Genomic DNA, 25,047 nt, shown 5'->3' with positions numbered 1-25,047 from the left:
TAGAAATCAGAAAAAAATTATGAAAGAAAAAATAATGCACAACAGAAATCTGACAAATAGATATCATCAGATAACAGTGGAGAAGAATAAAAAGTGATACAAGACTGCATTGGTTCAGTATCACAAATCAAATTTTATCTGTAAAGCTGGGGAGGTTTTCAGATTAAGGAACAAGGGAATATTTAAGTTGCCTTGCTATTTCTATTATTTTTTCATTCCAATTTTTTATTTCTCTTCCTTTCATTTTTAACTTTTAATAGAGCAAATAATTTCACTTTCTTTCCTTTCTTTTTCCACATGTTTAGTAAATAGTTTGATTTTTAAACCCAGCCATCACACTTCAGGGTTTTTTAAAATATTTTGTGCTTGGTTCTTTTAGGTATGAAAACCAACATGACTATCCTTTTTATATTTTGTGAAATGTCATTAAAAAAACAATCATCAGTCTCAACCAATTTAATATTCCTCAGCACTTTTGGGTCATAAAAAAGCCTATAAAAATAATTAGCATTTACCTGACTTCTTTCCCTTCTTTTGTTTAGTACAACTTAGCTGTTTTCACAATAAATGCAAATATTGAAAATCCCTTGTTTGTTGCTCTACGTTTTCTTCTTTTTCTTACTTGTGTAGCTATCTTTTTATAGAATCGACAATTCTGTGCAAAAGTTAACTAAACAAACTAAGAATTTCTATAATCTTGATCTGCACAAGCTGTACTTGGCTATTTTCATTATTATTGCCCTACTTCAGAAGGTTTTGTAAGTATTCAAGCAGCCTGACAGCAGTGTTTATAGTCAGATATCTTTCTCCTGAAACAATATCATGACTTTGCATAAATCTTTTTTCCATTCAAATATATCAACAAGAAGCTAGTGCTCAAAAGAGACATTGCTTGAAATATTCCAGTGCTTTGCAATCAAAAGTTCCTGGCCACTTTTTGTGCTTCAGAGACAAAATGTTGGAACATTTATCCTAAGTCATTAATAGAGTCTGCAGGTATTTTGTAGATACAGCTTTTTTATCCCAGTTTTGAACTTTTTTGGAACATATTCAAACTTAATGAAAGCTGTAATTTTTCTCAGTATTCTGATTGTAAACAACTTCAGATGATTCTTTCAACAGAAAGAATCTGGCCATTTCTGAGAGCCAGATAACTCCTTTAGTCCTTCCCCAGGCTGTTCCTTCCACACTGCCTGCTCTAACAATGCCATAGGTAACAAGTGCTGTAGAAAGAGAAGCAAAGCAAGACAGGCAATGTCACTCTTGGCAAGGTGAATGTAGGAGGGCACCAGGTAAATGGGGAAAAGAATGAGAAAATAAAGTGGGACTATCACACAAGGGTGTAGGTCGGGGGCTGAAAAGCGAGGAGGATGAAAGCAGCAGGCTGATGTTCTCCTCTGAGAGGAGGGAAGAAAACTTTAAATTGTGCTACGTAAAAGGAAAGAAAAGAAAGGCATGTGATGGTTTGTGATGACACACAACCAACTTGTTCCCAATGATACTGTTTATTCTTTCCAATGATACCTAAAAAAAACAATAAAACCAAAACCTCATAATGAGGCTTGTGAGTTAGAGCTTATTAATTTTCAGCATTCTTCTCACCCTGCCAACATTCTCTCCTGGTCACAAAATACACTGGAAGGCTGTAAAGTGGTACAGAATCAAATAATTGCGAGCTTTGGACTCAACTGAGTTGTACTACACTGACAGCACATCTAGATGCTCTTCAGATCATTGAGGGACAAAAGCACAACATTTGTCACATCAAAACACAAGACTATCAAGTTCTAAGGAGATAGAAACTGAGATTTTTGGCCAGCATTACTACATGTCATTTTTAAACACAGTTAGAAGTCCTGCCCAGACAGTCTGTAGTGCTTCTGAAGCCTTAGTGACATGACTTAAACAGGATCAAAGAGAACCTTAATTTACCTCCAATTCTGCAGCATAATTAGAAGTCTGAACCTCAGTAACTACTTGCTCAAATTGAGAAGGCAGAGGACAAAGTATTACTTTTCCTTTTGTTTGGACCATAAGAATATTTTTACACTCAGCCCCTCAAGAATTGTTCAATTTCTTAAACATTTAGAGAACTAAAGACTCGATATTTTTCTCTAGGATGTCATAACTTCAAAATTCAGTGCTGGTTTTTAAGTGTAGAATTACAACAGCCAGGATTGCAGTAAATTGGTCTTTGTCAGGTTGCTTTCAGTCTCATTTAACTGTAACTATAGCAACAGAGCTCTGCAATTATCAATTGTGAGTTCTATCTAAACAAATAAAGATATAATCTGCCTTAAGTCTTTTATTACATCTGCATAAGTTAATCACAAGAATTTTAAAGGGAACTTTGCATTATTGAATTTTCAATCACATAATGATATTGATATTTAGGTAGATGCTTAACTGCAGTCTGAAAACACATTACAAGCAGAGCTAAGTGTCTCAGTTTGAATAGGCACTGGAAAAGTTTCAGCACTGGGAAGAGCCTGAACCTATGAAAATTACTTCAGTTTTGGTCAAGAACCTGTATGACAAATATGGGGAAGAAGAGTAAAACAGGTTATATTACTATGCAAAATCAAATTCAAGTTTCTAAAGCAGTCAGTTATGAAAGAGCTGTATTAGTTGGAATATTCTTTAATAGGCTACTGGTGATAAACACTGTGACATTTTAAATTATTGCTAATGACTTAGCTTAGTATTTTACAAATTTTATAATGTTCAAGAAACTATTGAATATTGTTGCTATATGTCAAAATTTTGGCTTTCAAAATTTATCTCTTGCATACAAACTCTCGTGCTTGTTATCTAAAATTTTATTTTGACTTCTGTTTGTGACTGCATGACCTTGCTCATTTATTGTGCTAGAATTTATAAAAGGCTCCATAGGATGAAAAATGCACATTTCTTGCTAAGTTTTCAAAGATGTTTCCTAGCTGTGACATGTAGAAGTATTTTTTTTTAATCTCTGTATCTTCTCATTATTTGTAGCCCTGTAAATACATATATACTGAGCAGTATAAGTTTCACCGCTGAAAAATATTAGTGCCCTAAGCAAAAAAAAAGGTCAGATAAAATTTTAAAAATCATCACCTAACAGGACATTGTTTTAAAGAGTTTTTAAAAAAAGCATCTGGTTTGAGTATTTTGAATTCTTGACAGTTTCTTGGAGAAAAACAGAACTTCTGTTTAGTCTGTTTCTCCCATGCTGAAAACTGAATACCAAAAGTTGAAGTTAATATTTGGGGTATGTTCCAAAGATGCAAATCTTTATTACATGCAATTCCAAGCTAACTTTAACCATCCTAGCTTGGATACTAAAAGGAGTACAGATGAGGTACCATCTGTACTCAAAGTGACTGCTACACACACACTCAGCTCGAGTCCTCATCACCTAGACCATCGCTGAAATTACAATATGATTTTAAAGTTGATAGAATTTTAAATTTGAGTCTCTTTAAAACCAGAGTCTTTTGTTTTATCTATGCTACATTCATATCTGCCCACTCAATTACTTATTGAGGAAGAAAACTGCATTAACAGAGAGAGGTGATATTCAACATTTCAGCTTCAAGTGTAAACCACAGATTTGTTTCCTTCCCCTCTAACATTGTGATAATTGGGGAAACACACACAACAGGATAAGCACAATTTTTAGCAGGTCTTTTCGCAGGTCTATACATGCTGTTATAGAGATAATAGGTCTTTTGAATGATTAGACATTTCTCTTGCTGAAGAACTGCCCCATTTGCTGCCAGAAAGTACACACTGTTCAAGGCACAACTGAGAACATTGTTGAGCTGAGCACATGACTTACAGCAGGGGCTGTTGACACAACTCTTCCTTTCAGAAAGGTGTATGGTTGTTAAGAAATAAATTCACCTTGCACTTTTATTGATCTTATTACCCTATGCTGCTTGCAACTCAACCTAATAAATGGCTACAAGTGATTGTTAAGGGAACATCAAGGCTTCTGTTTTCAGTCAGGTACATTTAGTTAAACACACAAAACATGAAAGCTTTAGAAAAGGATGGAAGACATCAAGCCTGAAAGCAAATTTTAAAATATCTTTGATAAAATATCATTCAAGTACTGCTTACCAAGACACAACAGCACCTATCACTCCTGAACTCATTCAATATATAGCCCACCAATATTGTTTAAACCAGTTATTGCTGTATTATATATTAATGCTGTCATATCACTAATACTTTTGCTAAAAAATTTCAAGGTAAAGACTTCATCACAACTAAAACACAAGTGTCAGAGCAATTCACCCAAAGAAATAGTAATTGAAGAATACTAAAATAATACTAATAATAGTAATTTCAAAAGTAATTGGTTGGTCACTGCAATCTTAATGCCCTCTACATCTGCACACCCATTTTAGAGCCCCATGACATTTTCACTGTGTTAAAAATCTTTTAGCCAGTTTTGATTGCAAACTTGATTTCCTAGGAATAAAAGTATAGAAATATTTAAGATCGTATTCATTATTTCCCACCAATTTCCAGTTCCTTGAGTTTCCACTTGATATTGCAATTAAGCAATCAGCACAGGTCTAGAGAAGGGAGCAAGAGCAAGAAAGAAATCGAAAGAAAAAGAGAGAAAGGGAGAGGGAGAGAGAGAAGGGGAGAGAGAGAAAGGGACCCAACACGAACAGCTAGAAACTGACTTGCACATTTATTTAATCTTCCCTTGGTGTTTCTCACACCTGTTTTGGAATAAATTTTAATTGACATAAATCTGTGTCTCAAATGCACGTGGTTCAGCTTCAGTAAAATATTGCAAACGTGACAGAGAAATTTGACAGCCTATATAGTCTGCTGTTGTACTGAATTAAATTAACTTTCAATTTTAGTCTCATTTACCATTATTTACTTGAATTCAGAAACACAACATTTAGGGCAAAGGGTCTTCTGTGATCAAGTGTGCAGATTCCTGGGAATTCCAAACCTGAAGCAAGAGTAGAATATGCAATAGGGACCTGTCAGAAGTCCACCTTGATGACATGGTAGAAGCCCCATGACAACACATATATCCATTTCATAGTATTGCATGGAAGTCTCAGAACATCTTCCAGTGAAATTAGATTCCCCATTTCAGTGATGACCTGAAGGGAAAAAAATAAACATTGTTTTGCACACATAAACTGAGGATGGAGGCAGCCTCAAACAGGCATATTTAAAAGTTGCAGGAAGGGAATACTGATTCTTAATGTCCTCACTACCTTTAAATTCCAATCCCACTGATTTTTCATAAATTGAGAGTTGGGAGCTTTATTAGATTTGTTTTCAAGTGAAAAGTTCCCATGATTTTTGAATCATAAATATTTCACAATATTTATTCATAGTATTATCCTTTTTAGCCTGAGGTGTTCATATTAACATTTTTTCCCTTCTCCTCCCTCCTTATGACATTGAATTTCATTTTAAAATAGCTCTTATACTGCCATAAACATTACTAAAGCAGGTCTTTTGCACATATATTGAAATTTATTTTCTGTGCAGTTGTAGGTGTTAACTCATATTAAAAAAACATTGCATAATCACTCTTAAAATGAAGACTTTGAGATAATCAGAACTAAGCCTCAGTGTACATTTGCAAACTTTGTCTGTTGGATCTGTAACAGCTAAATCTATGACACTGCTGTAAAGGAAATGTCAAATATTTTATAAATCATAGTAATGATAGTATCTAGCAGCATTTCTAGCTGAAGTAAACTGAGCAGAACCTTTTCTTGATGCTGTTGATACTTCGATAACCCATCTGTTTTGATCTGGAAAATATGAATCTTATGGAAAAAAATCAGTCATGTCTTTAACCACAATGAAAAAAAAATCACTTCTAATACTTTCCCCTCACAAACACAGCATGTCTTACAAAATGGTTCACCAAAAAGTATCTGGGAAAGAAAAAGCTACAGTCTAAAAAAATTAGAAAAATGATATTTTGAATATGAGCAGATAAAAGAGAGAAATCAAGGTACAAAACGATCATTGGTATCTAAAAGCAGACTAGTTCATTTTCACATACTAAAAATTAAGACCACAGTTCATTTAAAAAATTCTTAGACCTCTCCAAAGGTTTCTTCTAATTCATTAATTTTACAGAGATTCTTTAGCAAGCTCAATGAAAGGTATTATCTTCTTGCTAATGTCAAGAATTTTTTTTTTCATCTGAAACTGAAATAGGTATGACAGGTATAACATTTGACTCTCAGATATGTTCATGGTCAGGTAAACAGACCTTGGCAATGCTAAGGGGTTTTGGGGCATACCCTGAATTAGGTTGTGCTCATACTAAAACAAGTATTTAAGTCATGGAAGATAAGCCAGTATCACAGTACATTTTCATATCATCCTATTTAATGAACTGTATAGGTCAGGTTGAATCCGAGTGGGAAGATTCCTAAGGGGCCCAAACAAAGCTGAATTTAAGAAATCAAATACCTGCCATTAGCCATACTAAAAGAACAGACTAGAGCTCTTCTGGCCTGCCTTCAAGACCCTCCATCACAGCATCCCAGACCTCAGCAGGCTTGGTGAATGTCTGTGTCTGTTCCTAGACAAGGCAATTTACTGCTTCGTGCAGGATGGACGCACAGACAGCAAATGTGTCGAGGTCAGTGGGCAGCAACCCAGGGAAGGGCACCACGAAACCCTACACAATCATTCCTTGCTGGCCAGCCCCCACACAACTCAAAAAGTTTTCCACACTGGAACTGGAACTTTCAGAACCAAAATGCCACTGAAGCTGCTTTGTTCTCAAGGCAAGTTCTCCTCCAGATGGAAGGCAACCTTTCACCAACAAACACAACATTTGAGTCTTAGGATGTCATTTGGACTGCATGGATCTGAGGTGTTACCACCCTGACCTTAAATGTATGTAGGAGCAAATATTACATTATTAAAAAGAAAATGTTTTCCCTTTTTTTTTTTTTTTTGCGTGATTCTGGGAAGGCTGCAGGATAAGACATCCAAGATTTACAAAGGTTTTTATCAACATAAAATTAACATTTGTCAAGTGCATTACTAATAAAAAGTATAATTACAATTTTCAATTTTGCCCAAGTAATAGAAATTCATTTAGGAGTGCTCATTTTTATACTGACACAACCTATAGTGACTAAATTCAGAATAAGTGCATAGAGCACATTTTTGGTCCTCTGAGAAAGCATTAATAATTTTCTTCTATTAACAAATCATCATTTAATTAAGCACTAATAAAGATAACAGCATACATTTTCATGAAGAATTTGCAGTCTTAGAATTCTCCAAGTGTCGTCTAAACCTTACAAGTATTGAATCCAATAGCTGGAGATTGGGGTAAATAACCAATTTATTGAGAAGTGGGGTAAATAACCCCAGTACTTAAAATGAACAAGTTATAAAGTCATTTAAATATTTGTCACTTGGAAAGTTTTCCTGAAGAGCCCTGCTAGATGGCAGATTAAGATTATTTTACACTAAGAAAATAAGGCATAACTGACAATATTTTGCAGACCTCATATAGATGGTGACCTGGAAATATTATCTGACAAAAAAATACAAAAACAATATTCATATGGTACTTCATATCATCGCACTTTGCTATTTCATCTGAGTGAGTATTCAGGCACTTGTCCATACTTCCATGGATCCACATATCTGCGTTTACAGTTTCATTAATAGCTCATAATAACTGCAACTTCAAAGTAATTTTTTTAAACATCATATTTAATACCAACTCCTTCTGGATACAGACTGCAATGGCAAAAAGATCAAAACAGTAGGCAGAAAAATAAAAGAAATTTTATATATATATATATAAATAAACTTTTCTAGCAATTCCTTAAAATTCCCTTCTCTGTACAGAATTCCATTGTGTCATGCCACCTGGAAGATAACTTCTCATTTTTAAAATGTCCCAACCTTCTTCTGTAACAGTCTATTTCTGAAATGTTTGAAAATAATTCAGAAGAATTATTCAAAATAGTTGTGGTACATACATTGCAAAACTATTTCTTGCCTCAGATACAAAACAGGCAGTGTCACATATTTTTTTAGCTAGAGGGTTCCTCTTCTTGTCATAAAATAAATTTACATTTATTAGCTCCAGTAGTAAATAAACTGGTGACTGCTGTGCCTTGCCAAAACCAATTCCTCCACATCCTGTCAGCAGTCATTTCTAAATGCAGGAAAACCTGGTTTTAAGCTGGGAAATACATGACACCTGAGTACATGAGGGATTTTGCAGTCCCTTGGCTCTTCAGGAAGCAATCTGTCAGTGTAAATATTATCACACAATTTCCTCAACAAATTGCTTTGCCATCCAAAAAGATCCAATCTCTTATCACTTCTTTGGGTAAGGGAGGTCTCTAAGTTTGTCACAATGCAAATAAGTACTTTTGTTTTGCCCCTGTTACTTGGATTTGTGCAAGTTTTATAGGCCAGCAAAAGTAAATTACTTCAATAAAAATTAAGAGAATGAAGAAAGTACAAAACCCCCAGTAAACAATGCTATTTCCTAAGCTGTGGTGCTCAGTAATAAATGTCATTTTTTTAGAGGTGACAGCACAGAAAAAGGGAAAGAAGCACTATGGTTATGAAAGGTGCTATTGCAATTTTTATAATATCATATCAAATCTTCAATTTCCATCCTTCAGCTTCCTTGCTTTAACTCTATGCTATGACACCATTTTTACAACTGTTGCTGAAATTAGAATCTAGGCTTCAACAGATTCTCCCATCAACAGAAATTACTGCTGGGGAATCGGAGGAGACCAATATTAATTGTCAAAAATTCTGATTAAAAGTGATAAAGTTATACCCAGTCCACTACAACTATGTATTTCCCAGCAAAAATACTAGATACCACTGGACAAAAAAAATAATTCAATAATACATGAAAATATGAGTCACCTTGAAATATTTTTAATGCATATATAATATACTACTTTCCAGAAAGAACAAAATGCGAGAAGGTACAGGAAGCAGATGCCAAGATCAAATCCTAAGTCATAACCTTTTTTTTTTAATCTTCAGGATGAAGGAGAGATTTGACAAGATAAGGCAAGCAAATTCTTGATTGCTATTTTTTCGCTGCAGCCCATTTTGCTGTGATGTCTGAACTATATATTCGTGATAATATTCAGAATGTGAATAAATCAATTCATCTTCATTTTTTATCTAAAATTGAATACTGTATTTGAAGAAACACTACCTGTTATTGAGGGCTGTGTACAAGAAAGCACCCTCAGAAGCTTAGCCTTGTATTTTTCGCTATTTTCTACATCCCACCTGCACAAACACCACCTGCATTCTTCTTTCATTTTAAGATTCAGCAGAGGGGCAACCTGAGTGGTTTCTGCAGCTTTAAACAAAATCATGACTCCCTGCTGAGCAGGAGCATGACACAAGAGTCTTATATCAACTGTGACCCATGCTGCAGACACTTTGGCAAATCTGTGGAAAAAACTGGGGTTCAACTGGCAGAGTAATTGAGAGGTTTGCTGGTTCAGTTGCTTTTGCTTGAGGGCAGGGTCTATTGAACTGAAAAAGAATTGATAACGTGCACTTGAAAAGTTCAGTGAGGGGGCCCAGATTTTAAGACGCATGGTGCTAAAAAAGATGCATTTCTTTCATGACCTTACTTGCAAATCAACAGTTGGAAAATTCAATGTGCCTGTTTCTTCATGCCACATAGTAGTCATTCCACTCAGCTATTAGAGGCCTTGAGAAATTTACTCTGTAGAAACAGAACATAAAATCTGTGTGTAATTAAATCAATTAAGAACAAAAACAAAACAGATCTGTAAGAACATACTCTTTCCATTAAAAAAGAATCTCCTGAGGAGCATCAGCATTTCATTCCAAAACCACTTTCTTACTGCAATTTAAAAATACTCTATGAAATTCCTTCTTGCAGAGTAAGATTTTCTCCCCAATTTCACACTTCATAAATAATGCAAGAAAATATCTTCTCCTTAATCCTTCAGACTCCCAAACAGTTACCAAACCATCCCTGATTTATTTCTAACATTTTCTCGATCAGAATTATAGGCACATGAAATGCATTTGCACCCCATTTAATGCCTCCAGTGAGTCAAGAGATAATTTTAAATACCAAGCCACAACTATATTAGACAGTTTTAGATAATTCAGAGCCCTCTTTTGTGTTCTTTCAAACCATTTCATCACTCATTGCAAAGCATTAGAGGAAATAATAACAAATGAGAAAGACTGTGCCTGAGGGATTTTATGTGGGCTTGATGACTTCATTGTCATTAGTTTCTGTTAGAGAATAAACACAGCACAACAAACTGATGCCTCTTTAAGAATTATAACTACCATAACTTTTTTTGTGGAGAATAAAATGGACCCAACATTTATTTTTTCATTAAATATATACCATAACTCAACTTTACATAGAAATATTCATAGAATTTAGGGCCGGATATTCATTTCTCCCACATAAACAGAATCAAGCTAAATTAACCAATATATGTGATAAGTGCTTTTGCTTTGTATCTATTATTTGGACATGTGCATGTCTGGTCTTCTATCCTGACCAGAAGAAGCTTCAAGAAGTCTTCCCTGAAGAGAGAAAGCAATGGGAAAAGGGCAAAAGGTTAATTAAAAATTCAGTCATATCAGACAGTGAATTCTGGGTATGAATAGTGAATATGTATGTATGTGAGAGGGGCAGAGGGAGGAATTAACAGATTTAGAACATTGCTGAGAATTCAAAAGCACTTCCTCATGACCTTCTAAATACCCTATAATCAGCTGTAATCAGCTTGAAGTTTGTTTCACTAACATTCCCTTCCCCACTCTTCCACTGAGAAAAAGCAATGGAAGAATTTGCGTGTGCAGAGAAATTATCCATTTGTGTCCTGAATACAGTACTGAATATAGGAGAGACTTTTTGATATCTTCAAATCTTTATCTTGTTAATTTATCATCCTGTGTGATTAAACATTACATGTATCATTGTCATTTATTTCCATGGATGGCAACTCAGTGGCCCCCTAATTTCAGCTTCATTTGTATTGAAAACTCTTACAATCATTGCTCATTCTGCTACAAACTGACTGGTTCATCCAAATACAGATTATGTTTTAGGATGCAAATAAATAAAAGCCACCTCATAGATACTTTTATTTCCCCTGGTCAACTCCAGCAAGTTGCTATTGGAAGGTATAATCCAGAGCAACTTTTAATATTCATAATCTGAGCCTTTGCTCCAATCAAGTGTGAAATATATAGGAACAGAAGAATACAGTGAAAAAAAAAATCAAGAAAAGCACTGTCAACAATTAGCCAAGTCTGTACTACATGTTAACTTTTGCTATTAAAATGAATAGTGAGGTAAAATTACTGAAATTTGCTAAGAGTAATTTGGTTATTATAGGCAGTCCATTCAAGTACAACAAAAATTATTTGCTGTTTCTTTCAGCTTTTAAAATTGTAAGAACTCTTTCTATGGGTTAATGAAAGATCAGTAATAATAAAAAATACCAAGCTGGATTCTTCTCTCAAAGTTCTCTGCACTTGACAAAATAATGTTTATGTCAACTCTAAACCCTGTTATTACAGGTGGCTTTCTGACCTGTTGATTACAGGCTCTCACAATCTGTCACATTATTATTTTTCTGATTCCAGAATACCCCACAAAGAATGGAGGCTCAAGACAAAAATCAAACCTTAAATCTGCTGTGAAAGGGTTTCAGCATCACTTATTTTCTGAAGACAAATGTGAATGTATTTTCATTGTGCTTTTCAAAAATGCATTAGCACAATCCTTTTTTTGCCTCTCTCATAAAACCAAATACTTTGTTAAAATAAGTCACAATATGAAGGGAGTAGAAAAACAGATAAAACGAAATCATTTAGAGGTATTCACTATACTAGTTTCTATAATCTTCCTATAAAAGGGTTTAATTTGTGTGGAAATTGTTCTGTTATTGAAAAATAATCTGTAACATGTAGCAGTTTCCTAGCTGAAAAAAGAAGTTTGGGCATAATTCTGAGGTGTTTTTCAGCTTGTCCAGAAGCATATAAAATCATGAGAAAATATTAGTCTCCTGAGTGCTATAGACTGAGGATAAAAGTTAAAAAGAAATTACATTCAACAGAAAGTCTCAGGAAGAAGGAATATAGAAAATCTAATTTGAAAAATATTGTCCATATCCCCTTTGGTATTTTATATTGGTGCATAACACTCACAGAATGCTAGTGAGAACTAGATATTTAAATACCACTGAGAAATGGGTTTAAGTGCCTTCTTCCCTTCCTATCTCTATTAATAACTTCTTTTTAGCCAGCAATATTTTCCTACTGTTCTTAAAATAAGAACAGTAGAGACCTGACCTCTTCCTTTTATTAAGATCTAATTTCAATGATGTCTTATTCAGATCAGTAGAGACCTGACCTCCTTATTCTAGCCTTTTTTTTAGAGCAGGATTTCCAACAATTTTTAGTCCTGCATTATGTAAAGCAGCAAGTCCTATTTCCATACACATTATTAATGAAGCTTGAATGGTGGATGAATGGATTCGTCCCACTGTTAATTACTTGGGGCATGTCTCTGAAGAGGTGATCTAGCTGCTTATTGACCTCAGGGTCTACATGTTAGACCTTGCACATTGCTTGGTATTGAGTGCCACGACTCCTTGTTAATAATTCCAGCTCTTGAAACAGCATGGGACCCCCTGAGAACACTTTTTGGCCTACCTTTAGGCAACTACTCCTCCTTCTCCCAGGACAGCCTGGCTGTTTGTGCCTTCCCATCATCCCAGCCACCTCCAGGACTTTGAGTCAGCCACCACACTCCTGTTTGCTTAACTTGCACATGACTGGAAGCAAGCTGGCAGAACTTAGATCAGGATGCTGAGAATAGAGAGATAGTATTGGAGAATGGCAGGAAAATTATTCTCTCTGACCTGTCTTATTCTAAAGCAGAAGGTTGGCACCTGCCTTAAGGTAAAACAAAGATCTTTATTTAAGTTGAACACATAGACTGTATCCACAGACTCTGATAGTTTTTGAAGTTTGTCATAATTTCAAAGTCCAACACAATTGGAATTAAGGTCAAGCCTTAATTAAACAGGATTATCTCTCACATCCTTGAGACACACAGAATAAAGCTTCATAAATATCTTAAAGTTTTCTTAATAACAAAGAAATACCTTCCTTCACCTCTTTGTAAAACGTGGGCAATTATTTGGGATACCATTTTTGTTATAAAATTGCTTACACTTATCATAATTTAAATGATCCTTTTATGTTGCAGTCAAGTAAACACATACTGCTGCACCACATTCCAGTTTTGCACTACACTATCAATAAACAACTTATGGAATATATTCTTTAAACTGAGTCTCTAAAAGTCATCAACACTACAAGGAGTCAACTAAGACAGCACTGCTAGAGCATGTGACAGTTTCTGTGCTGAAGTTTGAAGATGTCCACAGCACACCACCAAAGACTTGGTGTGTCTAAGCCAGAACTTATTTATGAGTTCATGTCATTCAGAAAAGAACTGAGCTGTGTGTGCTGGCCATGCTATACAGACATTTCTGACAGTTCAGACTTCCTTTTGAAGCAGCAAATTAACTGTTAAACATTAATATACCTGAAAAATTAGAAAAATCAATACACCTACAGCAAGAAATATCCTCCTGTGCACCAGAAATTGGAACTTACTGTTGGAAATATTCAAGATAATTATATTACTATATAAGCATATCTTCTAATTGGAGCTTAACTTTGCAGTCTGGGAACTCTGACACAAAATCTGCCTTCTAGGGTCAAAGCAAAGTGAAATTGAGCAGATCTGAGTATTTTACAGCTCTGTAAGCATACCCATTTTCTAAATTTCTTGAAGTGGAAAAGGATGCTGGTGGTAGTGTTAGATTTGCCCCCTAGTACTGCAGATAGTTAGCATCAAAATTTTAAGACACTGCTGCTAGCAGGATTGAAAAAAAGGGTAATTCAGTGAAGTATAAAGCTAATTGCTCAAAAATATCCTAGAATGTATCAGTACCACATCTACAGATGTGTGATGGATATCCTACACAGATGCAATGAATTGTATTCTGCAAATGAGGAAAAGGACAATAAAGATTTCAGAGAATCATGAAATATCCTGAGGTGGAAGGGCCACAGGGATCATCAAGTCCAACTCCTGATCCTACAAAGGATACTCCAAGAAGTCACACCATGTGCCTGAGAGCATTGTCCAAATACTTCTTGAACTCAGGCAGTCTTGGCCCTGTGACCGCTTCCCTGGGGAGCCTGTTCCACCACAAAATGCTATTTGCAAAGAAATACTGAAAAGCAAGAATATACAAAAGTTTTGACTTTTGTTTTGTGAAAAAAACTATGCCAGTAAAAGAAGAAAGCCATTATTTCACACCCCCAATAAGGTGGCTTAAAGATTTGTAAAGGTATGGGAATCTATTCCATAGAAAAACATAACAAAAACAATTACTTGGAGAGCCTATCTGAAACTGACTTTGCTAGACTTAAACCAAAACGTAATCAATTTTAAGGATTTTTTTCCCAAAAAGAAGCTACAGCCCTAATCTCAAGTAGTGATCAAAGTTGCAGAGCAAAAATCTCACAGGAATAGATTATGCTGGAAGACTTGCATACATCAAATTCAGTGAAACTAAGTGGTTTTGCTACTTTTTCAATATACCAGCTCTACAACAGACAAAAAAACCCAATAAAATCACCACTTCTCACCCACTGAAAAAGATGCATTTGATTTTGCCACTACAGATTTCTTAATTTTGGAATGAATCCATGGAGTATCCATAACTTTAATTTTTTGGAAGGTTGTGTGGTATTTTTAATATCCATCTGAAGCTTAGAAGTGACCATTGTTTTGTAAGAGCCTGGCCTGGGAGAAAGCAAAGCTACAACATTATTCTCCCAAGTCTTGGGAGAAGTTTGTTTCTCAGCATCTTGTAATAAGCTGTAATGAGCTCCAACCCGACCCCAAATGCATTTCCTCACAGCTTTCAGTTCACAAGGTGGAATCCAAAACCAGGTGTGGGTTTAGAGGTTCAAAGGTACCAGGAGATTCATCATTGATCCATAAACATGAAGGGCATGAGGCCAATGAGTAGACCCTTGACATGATAGTTAAGCCTTCTTCAAAAACGCCCTGGAAACAGAGTTCAAATAGCTGATTAACAAGGATAAAACCCAAAAAATCAACCAGTACCAAGAGAAGTAATTTCGCACTAAACTGAAGAAAAACAAAAAGACCCCATAGCAATAATCTGACAAACTTGCAAAACAAACTGAAAATCTTTTATGCAACCATAAAAAGTCCACCAAAGCAAAGACTTCTGAATTTGTAAAAAATTTAAATGAGTCTCTAGTAAACATCTCACAGAGCAATATTCATAACTTTAAAATTAATCTAAAGAGACAGTAAAAAAAGATAATTTGGTTTCAGACTGCCATCTGAACAGACCTGCTGAAATACAAGAGCTGAAATTAGAAAGTTCATTGCTATGGATGATGATGTGTCAATCATGTCAACATTGTATACATTAGGAAAAGCAAGGTATAGCATGCATTTTTCTGATTAGGAATATAGGAAACAAGCTAAGCAGATACCCAGCAGCATCTAGAGTAAGTTTACTAGGAAAGAGGCCATTAAAAAAACCCTAATAATTCTCTTGAATTATTGACAGGAATGCCTCTAAAATCCATTGCCGCTACTCTCTAATAGATTCAGTTCTGAAGTTCTTGAATTCAATATTGTTCCTCAACTTTTAAGGGGTACTGGAAAGGTCTAACACAGTTTTTAATTACTTAAGACTCTAGAGCTTACAAAAATTTCGTTTTCTACATTTGTCAACATATCATGAGGACAAAAGTTAATTAGCTGACTACGTTTTCTGATTATCATGAGAAAGCATACACTCCAGTCCCCAAACAGTTTCCTCTTAGTACCTAAAGTTTAAATTTAAATTACTTTTATTTATATTGGGTATTTCCTATCTCTCTTTCCTCTTAACCACATAGGACTCCCATTTGTTGTGTTAGTACCAGTTCTGCAATTTTAAGGGGTTTATTTCTTAAACTAAGCATTTATCAATTTGGACTATTTGCACCTCTTTCACTGGATTTTTGGTTTTTTTACTGCAGCATTTACATGACGTCTCTGCCATGGTAATTTTATATTATATACATCAATATAACACAGCATGCATAAATTTTTACCTCCTGACATGAATTTTTTGTTTGAATGCTGCAGATGAATTGGGCCTTAATGGATAACTGCTCAGATCCATCACTGTTTGTTAATATAACTAAATCATATAATTACTGTATTATAATAAAATTTTATATGATTGTACATAGTTTTTATGTAATAAATATATAATCATTAATAATAAAATTATTACTAATATTATTCAGTTGTTTCTTTCCTCCTGTAGGTGGCACTGACAGTACCTGGTTCAAGAATGAAGAGTCCCAAATACATTTTATCATCATGAGGCAGAACACATTTTTCTGTAACCGCCACCATCATTATCCCACTCAAAAGAATTGAGGGGCATGATTCTACCCTGCATCTCTGCACTCTCATGGGACAAAATTAGTACTTTAAATAGAAGAAATGAAAATCAGTTTTGAAATAGGGCAAGAAGTAATTACTAACATTTATTATTAGTCTTGAAAGAATCCCTCAGAAATCATAGGAAGAAGGATGGTGTTTCTTCAGTGCTGAATCCTGCTCAGGCTTCCACAGGCCACATGAGTTCATGGAAGGGTCCATGCTGATTCACAGAAAAACAGAAGTTTGTCAAATTTTAGCTAAATCAAAATGTTTGGATAGCAGATTCTTGTTAAGGGTAATTTTACTACTACATTCACTTCTCTCAGCCTAGGTTTTTTGGGATTTTCTTCTTTTATAATCAGGATTTGAGTCCTGTCTCAAACTGTGCTACTTCTGGAAGTACATGGGTTTTACACATAGCTGTACTTCCTCTGATAATGAGTTTTCTATGTTTAATCATCTATGATACCAACAATTTATGTATGGAAATTGACAATTTACATCTGGACCATTTGCCCAAATCTCCCTCCAGCTTTTGCCATCCCAGTAAACAATATTTTTCTATATAAATTGAAATATGGTAGCTATTACAACAAAATTACTCAATGATCATATGAGAATTGTTTGTGAAAATCTGACATTTTAGGGATGTACTGATGATAACTCTGTCCTTACCTAAACCTGACATGGCAGATCTTTTCTTAAACTGAACACTTTTCTTAATCAGCACTGAGAAGCAGAATTGTTTCTCCACCTTCAAATTATTTGGGTCCAGATTTTATTTTGTAGTATATCCAACAATAACAAGTTTTTCATACTGACTCTGGTAAGTTAGCCCAGGCCAAAACAACCCCCAGGATACTGAAGTGGCTCACCAGCAGTCATTTATTCAGCCTTAAATCCTCCTTTTCCCCAGCACTTTCTGATGTGACAAGTCCTCATCAATAACATTCACTTAATGAAATTCAGCAGCTCATTTTCACCTCCTGGATTTTCTTACCACTTGCTACAGGTGGCTCAAAGGCTTTACCCAAACTGCCTTATGGAGAGAGAAAGCCAGGCTACAAACATGCTGTCCCCAGTGCTGCCACTCCTCACAACAAGCCGCCTGTGGAGACGACTGATGTAAAAACAATGCGCAGCACTTGGCCTGGTCTCCTCAAGGTTTTGCCTAATGTCATTACACCCCCAAAACAGGAAATTATTTTTTTCCTCAAAAGTATCTGAAATAATATCCAGACAGCACTGCATTTGCTATCACAGTTTGGAGGTATGTTTTTGTTTTAATAGATATTATTAAAATGTTAATGCATTATTTATCCTTATTGTCAAACTTATTGATAAGATTATTCTACAGCTATAGAATTCAAAAAGAGACATTAAGAAAAACTCTGCAAGGCAATAAAAAACACATTATCTCTGAAAAAGTATATTCCATGCAGTAATTTGGCTGTGATATTTTTTACTTTGGACCTCGATTATACCTACAGTCATCATCACTAAAATAAGAAACCCCTTGAACATTAATGCTGCTAAACCTGCCTGTATTAACTCTCCAACTGGAAAACTTACCATAAGAAGACAAGAAAAAAGTACTCTGCACATACACTGTGAGTGTGGTGAGGCACTGGAAGAGCTGGTCCAGAGAAGTTGTGGATGCCCCAATCCCTGGAAGTGTTTTAGACCAACCGGGTCTAGTGGAAAGTGTGCTTGCCCATGGCAGGGGGATTGGAACAAGACACTCTTTAAGGTCCCTTCCAATCCAGGCCATTCTATGATTTACCAGAATTCAGACAAACAGAACAGAGACTTATTATTAAGGAAAAGTAAAAGCATGGAAAGTTCCCTAAAAGATGGTTGAATTTGTTAGACTATTTCACTTATTGTGCAATTTATTATTTGGGGGTGTGGGGTGGTTTTTTGGGTTTGTTGGATTTTTTTATGTTGGATTTTTAAAAATTCTTCTCTGTAACCCAATTGTTATTTAAAAATGAACAAAACAACAATCTATCCCTTTAGGTTTAAATGGGCTGACCAATAGATTCATCTTCTATGACCATAAAACTTTGCTATGTTTCTTAATCTGTGTTGCAGAGCAGAAAACCTGCATGCCTATAAAATTTTTGGTTAATTTACTACTCCAAGAAATATAGTAGGAAAAACATTTAGCATGCATGATGTACTTCAGATTCTTAGAGATAGTAAACTCTCTGAAGTACCTGATTTATTCTCAAGGTTCTTGAAACACAGATTATCTACACAACAACAAAATTACTTCAAGGACTAAAATGCAATGCATGCCACAGCCTTGTGACAGAGCACTGGACCTGAATACTTGCCTCCTCTGTTAAGTACATCCTTCAAAATGGAAATGCATATCCACAGTAGACTGAAAAGTTAAACACTCATTTCAGTTCTTATCCAAGATTTAAATAAGCAGACATTTATGGTACTAGAAATGTACAGTACACAGAGACTCCTAAGACTTTCTATGAGGAAAATTCTAATAAAATAGGTCATAGAGAAGTTTAAAAGTAGAAGTATAGAGGCATAAACAGACTCTAACTATCAGAGCTATTAGATGTTGCCATTCTACAGCATTACAAAGTTCCCATCCTGATATTTTAACAGTAGCTTGAAATGAAAAAAAAAAATCTAAGATGACAGATCAATTGTACAGCAAAACTAAGTCATATTATATAAAGACATCCAATCTCTTTTTATCACTGAGATTTTTCCTTGTGATCTTAACATATGGCTTTCCTTGATGCCAAGAAACAGACAATAAAAAGAAGCCTTTGTTCTTGAGCAGCACCTTTGTTCTTCCCAAGCCTTAGCAACTGTTCAAGGATGCAGTAAGGGCAGAATAAGGGGAAGGATTTATTATGGACAAACTCTATTTCTTACCTGATTCCAGCTTTAGTGTCTTTTCTGTCAGTAACTCATAGTGCTAGAACTGTTAAATAGTACCCCTAGTGATAAAACATCTAACAAGGAAAGGCACCTTCCCTTTTGTTCTTTATTTCAGACCACATCCCTTGACCTGAGCCCTGTCTGATGTGATCAGAAAATGGTCACAAATGGTTTTCTGCAAGCATGAAAGATGTGAAATTTTTAAATAATTTTTTTGGTGGTGAGCAAGCTCTGTTAAGCAGCTCGATTAAATATAGAATATGAAACTTCCTTGACAGGTTTTACTGAGCAAGGAAAGAGCACTATTCCACTCAGGAAAAGCAGAATGAGACCAGAACCCTGGGCTAGAGCAGCCACAGCTGAGGAGGGCACCTGATGTCATTTCTCAGTTCTCAGGTTTGGGTGTCATTGTTGCCATGTCTGGACAGTGTGTGAGGACAACATATGGAATAACAAATTCTCCCACTCACAATAGATTTCTCATTGCAAATCCTGAATCAGAAGTCGTGGGACACTTCAGCAGGTCCCAAGGGCAGGGCAATCCAAAGAGGATGGAGAAAGTGGAGTTTGAGCCAAGGGGAACATCTGCCCCAGAGCTAATCTTTGTGCATCAGAGCATTTTACATTTTCCTCACCATACTCTGGCATGAAAGCTTAGGTTTGTGTCTCACAAAAACCTATACTATTATTTTTACACCAGATTTTTCTTTTACACAAATCTACTTTTGACAAAATGTGCTAACCAAAATATCCCACCAAAAATTACTTGAATTGCAAGGACAAAGCACATGTTAAAATTAAGGTAATTTTACACAGAATCAAGTGTTGGGGTTGCTAATTCTTCACTACTTGAGATTTTTGCATCAAAACTAGATATTATGGCTATGTCAAATCTTATAGGCATTGTAAGTGCTATGGAAATTCTTTAAAAATTTGTTCTACTCTGTGTGATGCTATAAATCACAGCAGGATCTAAGAACAGGCATTTCATGTTTCAGAGCACCTTGCACATTTAATCGTGCAACATAAATTCTTAACTAGCTCTTTTTTAGCAAAGGTACTCAATGATTTATATTTCTCACACAAAGAATATCATTTTGTCATTTTGATAGTGGAACCCTGGAAAAAGTTAAAGATAGAATCTAAAATGTTAGGCTTTGTGCTTTCCCAGATCAACTGCACCTGCGTAAGCAGTATGATAAATTATATAATTGTTAGATGTGATGATTGTTTAGTAATTAAATGTAATTATTATATAACCATAAGAAGAATAGTGAGAAACTATGCTGGAAATTCAGAGAGGGGCTAAATTTATGTATACAATAGAACAATATAGGTTTAATAATTAACATGAAAGTTATGTAACGATAGAGTATAAAACATGATCATTTCGGATGTATGGTCGGAGTCAGATTTGGGTTGAATATACCCCGATTCCCAGAGCTCTTAATAAAAAGCACCGCATATAATCCCCCGTGATTATGTGTTTTTGAACGCTAACAATTTTAAATATGGTTTTTTGGTTTTAAGTGACAAAATTCCAAATTGTCTTGTAGTCCAAGAAATTGCTTTTTTTATTTTCTATAGATAAATTATTTCCATCTGTCTCTCTCACATTTCATGAGAGTATTGTGATTTTCTTCTATTGGTACAATTCAAGCAATAATGAACTTATTCTACATAGGATGAAAACAAATATTAAATTCAAGTTTATCAACAGCACACAGCTTGCTATAATAAACGCTTTGATTACTAGAAATACTAAGGGTGTCTGTTACATTTTCAGTTCATTTACACCAGCTAGCTTAGGCTCTCAGATGTCATGTTGAAGAGTTACTAATGCTCTTCTACACATAACAATAAAAATTGGCATTTAAATCAATGTTTCTTCACTTTATGGATTTTTGTATGACCCCAGCTATGGGATGGTCACTGCCTGAAAGCTTCAGACTCAGTTTTGATATTTCCAATAGAAGGAGTTATTTCACATTACACCAAGAAGATTAAGAAGACAATTCATAGCCTTCAAAGAGAGAAAAGCTACTTACATTAATCATAAATAGCTTAGGATCACACTCAATTTAGGTATGTGCTGAGGTTCTAAACAGTGTGACATTTTTAAGAAGCTTCTCATTTTAGTTCCATGAGAACCACAGGGGTATAACATATACAACATTTTGAATCAATTCAACTTCAGGTCATCTTTTCATAGAACTATGTTTTTGCTGTCATGCAGATATAGTTTAAAGACATGGTCAAGTCTACTGATGCCAACTGCAAGTAGCAAACAAGTGTTACAATAGAATCCTCAGCTGCTGAATTTATTTCACTATGATTTTAACTTTAGCAAATAATTTAATTGTTTTACTGTGAAGTTACACTTCTTCCTGAAAGCACCCTATATTTGCAAAAGACAGATTTCTGTTCAGACTCTGGTTCCAAAAAGGCTTGTGAAGAACACGGTGGTGTCAGGTGAGCACCATGCAGAGTCTTAAAGGGAACAACAAGAAAGAGAGCTTGGGATGGACTCACTCTCAGCAACCCTTTATTTCACTACTAAATCATTTTGCAAGCAGAAACACATGATAATTCTGCACTGTTTCTGGTTACACTGCCAGTGTAGGTGCTGATAGACGCTGCAGTGGAGTTTGAAAACATGGATCATGACAGAAGTTACTGTCCTCCTATGGCAAGCACCCAGTGTGTCTGTAATCCCATCACTCCTGTTTCAAGGCTCTGAACTAAAAAAGGAAATTATTTGCTTGGGCTGTGTTTCATAACACCTTCAGCATGCCTGTTAGCAGGACATCCACCCACACCATCACTAACTGCAAAGGCTATTCAGCCAAACTTCTGCCCAGCACACAGCGCCACTCCCCAGCTCACCTGCCCAGCCTGCAGCCCTCCATCCTGGGATATCCCACCAAGTCTCATCTGTGCTGATGATGCCATAGTTCTGGGAACTGACCAAACCTTCCAGTTCATCCCATTTCTCATGATGCATGTGTTTGGGTATAAGCATTTCAGATGTGCTCCTGAACCATTTGAAAGCAATCAGGTCTGGTCCTAAAAAAAAAAAAAAAAAAAAAAAACAACAAAATCAGTTTTGGTAGCATTTTGGCATTTAAATCTCACAGTGATCTTCAGTCTTGCTGCTTGCTTGTAGCCATCTCAGAACACAAAATGGATCCTTAGGAAACATTATAGAATCACCCATGAAAACAAAGCTTCTCTCACATCTTTCCTTATGAAAAGCATTTTATTTTCTATATTATTTTTCTTAGCTCCTTAATTATAATTGGCTTAACTGCTAACTACTTTTAATAGTGTTGAACTGCCCCCTGCAGCTGAATCAGAGGTAAAACGTGCACAAAAAATTTTGTATCATGATTCATGAGCTATGTCTAAGGGTTCAGGAAATAAGGCTCACTCTTCCAGATCTCAAACTGTCTGAAATAAGCTGATGGGAAAGGATTTTTCTCTTCTGATGAGAAAAAGGCTTAGAATAGTGAAGTCATGTTTATTGAAAGACTGAGGTTTTTGAAAAATTGTGAGTACTTGTCTTCTCCTTTTCAGGAATAAAAGGGAAACTTTTTGTTACGAGACCAGAAAAGGTTTGTTTTTCACTATTTACTTTTTGATCCTGTGAGATCACAGGGTTAAGAAAACATTCAGAACAATCTATACAAACATGTTCACATGCAAAAATAAGAACAGTCAAGCTGGCACTTTCCTGAAGCAACTTCTTGTCCAAGAATGGAGTGACTGAACCTACTGGGGTGTGACTTATGCTATAGATAAAAGACCAAGTGTCTCTAATTGAAGCAGTTGCCTTTTTTCTGGCTCAACATGAATAGTATATTAGAGTTATTGTTCCTACTTACTTGGATTTAGTGCCATTCACAATATTATATAAATTGTGATTCACTATCCTGCATTCTGAATAAATACCAAATAAGTGCCAGTGTCTGTGAAAACGACAGTAAAATTTACCAGACAAGTAGTAAAAGTTGTCACAGGATTGATTAGAATGGGGGCACAACGGTTAAATTGTTCTCAAACACTTTGATCAGTACTAATGTCTAGTTAAGAAATCACACACATGCCTCCATGAAAAAAGGACAAGGTTAAATAATGTACATTTCAAACTAAACACTGCCTTATTTGCCAGAGATAACAAGGGGTAATGAATGATGCACCAACAAAGATGAAAAATTCCATTTTCTGCCCCTGCAAAAGTGCCTTGTAAAATGATAAGTGAAGTTCAAAAAAATATTCCAAATCATACCTTGACTTTAACACATTGGGCTATGTCTTTCAAATAATAATGTCTAACAATGCTGAACCAACACCTGCACAGCAACAGCAAGAGGGGAAATACTGGCACTTGCAGTTCCAGTCAGCAAGTGTAAAGGAGTCAGGTACCTTGGTAACAGTGGTGAAAGTAATCTTTAAAATTTCATCCATTTAATTCCTCAGGGAGAGAACTCTTAGTGAGCTAAGGTTGTTGATAAAAACGATAGCACAGCATCTACAGTCCCCGTTCAATATAAAAATGTAATAAAAAAACTTCAGAACTATTAAAAACTATAGAGAACTTCTGAAAAAAAGATTGCTTTTCAGTTATTGTTGTGATGATTAATTAGATTTGAAGGTTAGTACTGAAAACTTGTTACTTAGAAGACCTGCAAGAGATGATTCCTACAGTACTGTACTGCTGCATTCTAGCCTTAGTTCAGGATAGGTTTCAATTCTTATTTAATTTCCTGGAAACATTGGCATTTCAGTAGAATTATAAAAATAAAACCTGAAACAAACAAAAATCACAGTTTGAGAAAACAACTTTGTTTTGATTTATAAAGTTAATTTCCAAGTCAACTTATACCCTTAAAGATTTGATAAAATCTATGAATAGGATGCTTTATAACATACTAGATAAAATGCATCAATATTTATAAACGCAGTCAACTCCGTCAACTGTTCTTGCCAGGTCTCCTTGGACACCAGTGACAAGTGATGTCCCTCAGGGGTCCAAACTGGGACCAGTGGCATTTAACATCTTCAATACTGACAAAGATTGGGATCACATGCACTGTCAGAAAATCTGCAGATGACACCGAGCTCTGAGGAGTGCAGATGACACTCCTGACGGATGGGACACCACCCATGAGGAGAAGCTCAAGAATTGGGCCCATGGCAATCTCATGAGCTTTAGCAGGACATAGGGTAAGGCACTGCACCTGGGTCAGGGCAGCCCCTGATACCAACACAGGCTCTGGGGCGAACAGATTGAGAGCAGCCCTGCTGAGAAGCACTTGGCTGGTGTGGCTGGAGCATTTGAAGCCATTGAAGACTGAGGCACAGAGTCATTAAGGATCTCAGCCATCTCTTTGTCCAGGTCTCCCATTTCCTTCTGGAGAGGAAGGAAATTATCCTTAGGACGTTATCCCTAGACTTTCTTTTGCTTGCAACACAACGATAAAAGCCCTTCCAGTTACCATTACATCCCTGGCCAGACTCAATTCTATCTGAGCCTTGGCTTCCCTAACCTTGTCCCTAGCTTC

Source organism: Ammospiza caudacuta, chromosome 4, assembly GCF_027887145.1.
Source record: "Ammospiza caudacuta isolate bAmmCau1 chromosome 4, bAmmCau1.pri, whole genome shotgun sequence".
NCBI lineage: Eukaryota > Metazoa > Chordata > Aves > Passeriformes > Passerellidae > Ammospiza > Ammospiza caudacuta.
This window is presented reverse-complemented; position numbering follows the sequence as displayed.